We start from the raw sequence: 7,839 nt of genomic DNA on the forward strand, positions 1-7,839 counted from the left end.
AAGCTCTCCCCGAAGGCTGTAAGAGAGAAGGACCTGTGGATGAGATACAACTTCCCCAACACTGACCCACCGCAGGTGTGAGGGTGGCCTCTCATGGGGTCCATGGAGCACGTGAGCATCTCCTAGGGACCACTGCCCCCCACACTGCAGCGCCCAGGGCCCCGGCTCACTGTCACACTGGTCTGGTTCAAGCAGGTGGCAATGCTGAAGCGACGTTTTCATCAGCCTGTGCACTCACCCCTCTCTAGAGCCCACGGCCTGTGCACTCACCCCTTGCTAGAGCCCACGGCCTGTGCACTCACCCCTTTCTAGAGCCCACGGCCTGTGCACTCACCCCTTTCTAGTAGACCCCACGGCCTCTGTATTCACCCCTTTCTAGAGCCCACAGTCTATGCACTCACCCCTTTCTAGAGCCCACGGCCTGTGCACTCACCACTTGCTAGACCCCACGGCCTCTGTATTCACCCCTTTCTAGACCCCACGGCCTCTGTATTCACCCCTTTCTAGACCCCACGGCCTGTGCACTCACCCCTTTCTAGACCCCACGGCCTGTGCACTCACCCCTTTCTAGACCCCACGGCCTCTGTATTCACCCCTTTCTAGAGCCCACAGCCTGTGCACTCACCCCTTGCTAGACCCCACGACCTGTGCACTCACCCCTTGCTAGACCCCACGGCCTCTGTATTCACCCCTTTCTAGACCCCACGGCCTCTGTATTCACCCCTTTCTAGACCCCACGGCCTCTGTATTCACCCCTTTCTAGACCCCACGGCCTCTGTATTCACCACTTTCTAGACCCCACGGCCTGTGCACTCACCCCTTTCTAGACCCCACGGCCTCTGTATTCACCCCTTTCTAGACCCCACGGCCTGTGCATTCAGCCCCTTTGCAGAGTCTATGGCTGTGCGTCCACCTCTTTCTAGATACCGTGGCCTGAGTTTTCATGCCCCTTCTAGATTTCATAGCACGTGCACTCACTCCCTTTGCAGATTTCAGCTCCTGAAGGCCTGACCTGAGGCTTCCCCACAGGGCTTTGCACTGAAAAGTCAGCCTGCCCTCCTCGTCTCTTCCTGGCACTGGCCTTGCCGTGACTCAGAACACCCCTCCTCTGCCAGAATCCTGAACCTTCCAAGCCTAGGTCAAATCTGAGCTCAAACACGCGTCTGCCCTCTTGGCACTCCCTGACTCTCCTGCGTGAATTTCCACCTGCGGACCTTTATCCCAAGGATGCTGCGTTCAGGGTGAATGCCATGAGTTATTTGGAGTGACAGGGGCTACCATTTAGGTTACATGGTGTCCGTACAACTAGTTGAGCAAAGAATAGCCCAGGCGGGACACTAACAGCCAGCGTCGGCGGACAGGCCAGCTCTGGAATGTTGTGGCTTTTCCATTACATTTGCAGTTGTTTTTCTAATCTGTAGGTATGTCCAGTGCCTTAACAGTCTCTCTGTGATCCACGTTCCCATCTCTTTTAGGACTTTAATAGGTAATCAATGAATTCTGACGGGGAAATGTGTTTTCAAGTTGTTTAAATGAAATAAAGAAAATTCAACATGGTATAATACTTCATGTTTGCAGAGAAAAACTTAATTGCAAAACCTAATTGCAAATGCAATCTTAGCATTTACACAGATGTAACCCCCTTCCGTCTCCTGGTAGTTTACTGTGGCTTCTACATGCTTATAGGGTGATTTTCTGGACTTACCTCCAGTTTTCAACTTGGGTATAGATTACGTAGGAGAAACTGTTCTTAGGGTGTTCTGTTTAATCGCCTATATTTACAAGTCTTACAAAGCTGCAAAAATCCCTCAAAGTCTATCATGAAATAGGATTATAAACTGCTTTCAGACCTGATCCCATTCCAGCTGTTAAAACCCTCTCTGTTTTGACCCAGAAAGCAGCAAGCAACAATTGCTTTTCTCTGTTTGAATGGCAGGGTTTGGCGTGGAGTTTCAGAACTTAAACACAGGTAATATGCAGACCTAACACCCTTTCTCCAGAAAAGACTCACCATATTCCCTGGGTCTGATCCTCATTGTTATTATTTCTATTTTAAAACCCTGGAGTGAAGTAAATTTTCCTGCCAGGATCAAACAGACTAGGAAGTACTTTTGGATCCTGAAGAAGCAAATTTTTTTCCTCCATTTTTGCTTATTCTGTCTTCTTGCTGCAGTAACTTGCGCTCCAAAAAGAGCCAGCCTTGCACAAGACACGTTTGAATTTGGGGCAATTATAGACTCAAATTTGTACATCCTACAGAGGACTTGCACCAGCTTTGTGAGGTTGCATGTGGTTTTAATGAGACTCCATTCTTCTTCAAACGAGGTCTTCTTAAAATGTTCCTAAGTCGCCCACTGGTATCTTTTCGAAATGCTTTTTTACCTTGTTTCCCAGTAAAAGAAATCTCAACTTCCTAACATTTAATTTCAGGTTTTATGTTGAGACGGTAAGTGCACATGGTTTGCTCCCAAACATTTCACATTACTAGCACACACTTCAACTATTATTTACATCCAGCTCAGTTCTTTGTAGGTTCCATGTAAGAATCCTGAAATCGCCCTTTTTCACTCCCAGGGTCCCAAGGCTCCCCCGCGGTCCCCTCCGTCCCTCCAGGCTCCTCATTACAGCTTCTTTCAATCTCTTCTCAAAAGCTTGAGGATCCTCCTGGCTCCAGCAGGCACAGAAATCCCAGCATCGGCAGCGCAGAGGGAAGGCAGCAGCGCTTTTCCATTGCCCGGTCCAGTCCATCGATTCCATGGAGGCAACAGGTCGTTAACAGACACTGTAAGATCCCGGGTTTCCCCCGCGGCTCAGAAGAGACACAGCCTGACATGCAGCTTGTTCACACAGAAGGGCACACCCCACGACCCGAATCCACCTCCGCAAGGCTGCTGATGCCTTTGCACAAAACTGTTCCTGCCTCGAAGGTGGTAACACAAACCTCCCAGCCCGAAGCACAGGAAAAACATGCACACGCGTCTTTTACTTCCCAACTTGACTACTTTTGTAAAGCTCCCAAAAAATCCATAACCCACATTTCCACTCCGTCACGGAGAGGACGAATCTCCCCACCGGGAACAGGGAACCGCTAGGTGGAAATATGACAACATGCGTTCATCCCCTGGGTACCCCCGCACTCAGACCGCGGGGCAAACACCCTTCTTCACTTTTAAATGAAGGTCTGGGAACCTCTGCCAAGCCCTTCATCAAGCGAAAGTAAGGGTTTCCTGGTTTTGAAAAATCACTGTAAATGTGCCTGTATTTCTCTCCACCCCTCCTTTTTTTTTTAACCATTCTTTAGGTTTTCTTTTTCTTTTCTTTTTTATGATTTATGTTTTCCTTCCTAGAGGTTAGAGGGCTGCTTTTCTGTCCCAGAGTAGGTTTTCCTGGGGGAACAGTTATTGAAATAACAGTAGCACTAAAAGGAATCCCATGTGAGACACCGATGTGTGAACATCTCATTCCCACTAAAACAGTTCAAAATTAGATGGTATGCTGAAACAGGAAGCAGCTACAATGCTAGGTTTTTCAAAACCCTCGGACATGCCAACGGTTTATGCTAGATCGGATCTCCCATCAAGTTCTCCAGGGTTATGATTTTCAGAAGTGATAAAATAACTCAAGAGGTCTATTTTACACACTTTAAAGATATTTCCAGCTTCACTCACGGTCATTCTGAAACAGAAAAAGAGGCACAGAACTCAACTTCCTTTGCTCAGGCTTCTGACCATGCACCGAGTCAAGATAACTGAACCCCCTACTTTCATTGTTAAATTACGGTTTCTCATACGCAATCAGGGTCTTCCAGATGATGACATGCCACTGTCAAAATAGAAGAACTTAAAGGTAACTTTAAATCTAAAACTCAGACCCAGCGCTCCATTTTTAGATGCACCCTTTAATTACCTGGTGCTGTCGACATCTCACTTACACTTAAATTTAGCAAAGTAATTTTAGACCACTCGCCTTTAGATTACTTCACTACCTTCACTGGATCTGCAGCATTGCTAACGCAAAGCACCAAATCCTCTGTCTTTTAAATACTCAAATGTTTGAAAGCAGAAAAGGTGAAAAGTGAAGAGGGCAACATTTCCCCCTGGCTATTCTGAAAAACTGGAGTGGATGATAGCCCAACCACTGCAGAATTCTGTTGTTTTTATCCACAGAATTAACTGCCTTGAATCTATAAATGTGAGAAGATGTATATTGACCATGCACAACATCCAGCTAATGAACTGCTCCTGAGCCAAGTGAGGGCACAAACAGGAGCAAGGAGGATGCCCTCGTGACGTCAACAACATAGGGGTGTCTGGGAGACCTCATGGGTAAGTGTCATCAGCTAGTTCAGGGACTTCTGAAGTCCCCCCAGCGACTTTAACAGACACTGCTACCAAATCAAACATCCACTGCTCCCACCAGGTATCAAACCTGCCTGCAACCATGTCCAAAATACTTGAATCCCTCTTATATCCCAAAATACTTGAACCTTGGCAACTCCAAAGGTTTGAAGAGTTTCAAATTCAAGGTGCAGGCAGATGATAAAAGAAAAGCTGTATTTTGAAGGATGATATATCCTGGGAATGCCCACGTGTCCTTACCCTTTGGGGAAAGAAAATGGAATTCTCTTCCTCGCCTGGAAAAGCTTGGCCCTGAGATGCAAAGGGTGACCAAACCAGGAGGTGGAAAAAGACCTGCGTTTAGAGAGACCAGCCCCCAGCTGAAACACAGACCTGCCTCTCAGCGCCACAAGGCCAGGACTCTGCTCATAATGACTGCCTTCTGATCTCAGTTACGGGGACCACATCTCACGTCCCAGGCCCCAGCAGGCTCCTTGGCTGGGGGTGGGGGTGGGGGTCTCTCTGTTGACACCTCCTGAACCGAGCTCTATGAAAGAGCAGGCGGCACCAACATTTATTCAACATGACATTGTCTTCCCACCCTCCATATCATATGACTGACGCTGACCTGCTCCGGTTTTTCACTGGGGAATAGGAAAAGATCTTTGGAAGATGAGTTCCTCTGTCTTGTGAAGAAATGAACCCCCCTTTTATTTATTTTTGTTGTTGTTTAAGGACAGATAACAAGGAAAAACTAGACCTGATATTAATGTTAGAAAAAATGTTGAAAGTCTCCTATTACCTACTTATAAAATGATATATTCCATACATGCACAATGCATAAAATTTTAGAATAATACGTAAGTTCAAAATCAAGGTTGACATCTTTCAAACAGGCTTTACTTCTTATTTATATATCTGGCACCCCACTGGGGTCTCAGCCTCTACCACAAATAAAAGAGCTGATCTTGTGAGATTAGAAACACAATAAGATTTTTAATATCCAAACAAAACCTAAGAAGTGGCCGGGGGCAAAGCTTATAAACACGTGTACATGCAGCCCCGTTACATAATCAAATGGCAACCAAGAATTTTCAAAAATTTACCTAAAAAAGACACTTCAGACTAAACCACCAAGAACTCATCATGAGAGAACAGATATATGGAAAACAAAATATCATGTTATCCCACATTTATAACAGGAAAATAAAGTAACTATACAGTGACAGAAGAGAAACCAAAATTTTAAGTGTAACTGGAATTATATATCCTTAAACAAATAACTCAAAGAGATGTAATACCCATTTGCTAATTTAGTGTACTATCCAAGTTATTGATTCACATGGAAACTTGGGTTACCAGACCACAAGAGGATCTGTGATGTGTCTAGCACTCACAAAGTCTTTCTTCAGAATTAGAAAACTTCGCAGTAGTAGCCACAAGTTTGCACAGCTCATCCTGTTTCCCCTAGAATCGCCATTTCAATAGCATGATTAGCTCATTCATAATTTGACACACAGTGAATTAAATCATCTGGTTAGGGTTTTCACATAACTTCTATTGCCCACTCTTCCCACTGAGACAGCCAGTGCCAGGTGCTGCCAGCACTGCAAGGGTTAAGCCCAGGAATGTGACAGTTCTCTCGGTGATAACCGGTCAAGGGCTCTAAGCTATTTGCAGAGAACTGAAAATACTGAAAAAATAATCTCAATGGTAAATAAACTCTATGTGCCACGTACGTCACTAGGGGAAGACTAAAATTGTTTTTTAAGTCACAGTGAAAGTTTTCTGAACTACAGAAGCTCCAGAAACACGCACGGTGGGAAAGCTGTGGCACTTAGGAATACGGAAGGATAACGAAATTACCATCATCCCAAGGAAGAACTGCATTACGTTCACACCAGCATTAAAACTGTTTATCCACTTTATGAGGCAGTGTAGTCTGCTGTTAACAATAGCATCTAAATCCTTTAAAATGTTAAAAAATAATTCTATGCGGTATCTTTTGCAAAATATCTAGATAATATATAACTGTGATACAAGGACGTCGTATTTCAGGCAGAAACCAACAAGGCTAGCTGATAGATACACCTATAATTTTTAAAACATGCCAAGTGTCCCCAGTAAGCGGTAAAGGGGAGGCACATAAACGTAACAGCAGCAGGAACAGCAGCAGGCCGAGGTGTCAAAAGCGGAGAAGCCCAAGATGCAGAGAAAAGAGAGAAAGCCGAGGTCCAGCAGAGCGCGGTGCGGGCGCCCCGTCGGAGGGGGGTTCCACCCACGGAAGGACTGAGCGGGCAGCGACAGCCAAGCCCATACCTGGTCTCGACTCTCAGCCGAGCGTGGGCCTTCATTCAAGCCTTACTTCCATTCCAGACAACAAATCATTGCTCGCTAGGAGCCCAGTCTAAGCCCCCCAGCCTCCAGCCCTCGCGGGCAGTGGAGGTCTGCACCCCTCTCTATCCGTCCGGGGCGCCTCCCGGCGTCACACACCCCATCCGTCCCGGAGCCGTCGAAAGAGCCGGGTCACCCGGCCGCCACCGTCCCCGCCGCGGGAGCCGGGCAGGGCGCGCAGAGCGCGGGACTTACCGAGAGGCGAGCGCCGCCGTCGGAGGGGAGGGAGCGCTGCGCACGTGGATGTCCGCGCGTGTCCGCGCCCGCGTGTGCCGGCGCGCGTGCCTGACTGGGGTCGCCGCCGAGCCGGGCGGCACTGAGTCCCTGCGCGCCGACGGGCTCAGCCCATGGTGTGGGCGCCGGCCTCCCGGAGGCCCCGGCTCCCGCCAATCGCCGAGCAGGGCTGCCGCCCCGACGCGCGGCTCCAGATCCGGGAGTGCGCGCCGGGGGCGGAGCGGGGCGCGCAGGGGCGCGCGGGGCGCGGGCGCGCGTGTCCAGGTGCGCCTGTGTATGTGCGCGCGCGCGCCTGTCCAGAGGCACGTGGATGCTGCGCGCGCGCGTGTGTCCGGGGGCGCGTGGATGCTGCGCGCGCGCGTGTGTACGGGGGCGCGCGTGGGTAGGCCAGCGCGCGTGTCCGGGGGGCGCGCCCTCGGGCCGGGGAGCGCGGCGGCGCGGGCAGGTCCGGACCCTGCCGGGCTTTGGGGACGCGGCGGGCGGCTCCGAGGAGGAAGAGGTGGAGGAGGGGGAGAAAGGGGTGGAGCGGAGCCTGGGACCGGAGAGCTGAAGTCCGGGCCGGAGGGGCGGCGGGAGGAGAACCCAGGATGCGCGTCCAGGAGCGGAGAGGAGCGAAAAACCGAGCACGGGCTGGGGCCGGTGAGGGCCGAGCGGTGGGGAGATGCCGCAGAAGCACTTCCTCCCCGAAACTTAGAAGTGATTTTCCCCCTGCCTCGGCCGTTACACACATTACAAATAATCAAAGTTCAAACCGGTTGTGTCGGAAGAAGGTGAAAATGACCGCTGGGGCTGCCTCGGATGCTGACGGGAACTGACAGAAACGCCGCCCTCAAATTAAGAGACGGCGATGCCGGGCGCCACCGGCTTCGGTCGC

The 7,839-nt window shown here is 49.7% G+C and overlaps 1 protein-coding gene across 4 annotated transcripts in view; it reads right to left on the minus strand.

Annotated features, from left to right (window-relative positions):
- ERG (ETS transcription factor ERG) overlaps positions 1–7,095 on the minus strand; it is a 317,498-nt gene extending 310,403 nt beyond the window's left edge. The window contains exon 1 of one of the 4 annotated variants that reach the window (XM_070466989.1): positions 6,927–7,095. The gene's annotated coding sequence lies outside the window, so the exon portion shown is untranslated. Of the gene's footprint in view, positions 1–6,656; positions 6,736–6,926 lie in introns of those variants that run through there. The other 3 variants (XM_070466985.1, XM_070466988.1, XM_070466986.1) reach the window with 3 other exon arrangements.
- Between the last annotated feature and the right edge of the window lie 744 nt (positions 7,096–7,839).

Source organism: Odocoileus virginianus, chromosome 4 (assembly GCF_023699985.2).
Source record: "Odocoileus virginianus isolate 20LAN1187 ecotype Illinois chromosome 4, Ovbor_1.2, whole genome shotgun sequence".
NCBI classification, from domain to species: Eukaryota; Metazoa; Chordata; class Mammalia; order Artiodactyla; family Cervidae; genus Odocoileus; species Odocoileus virginianus.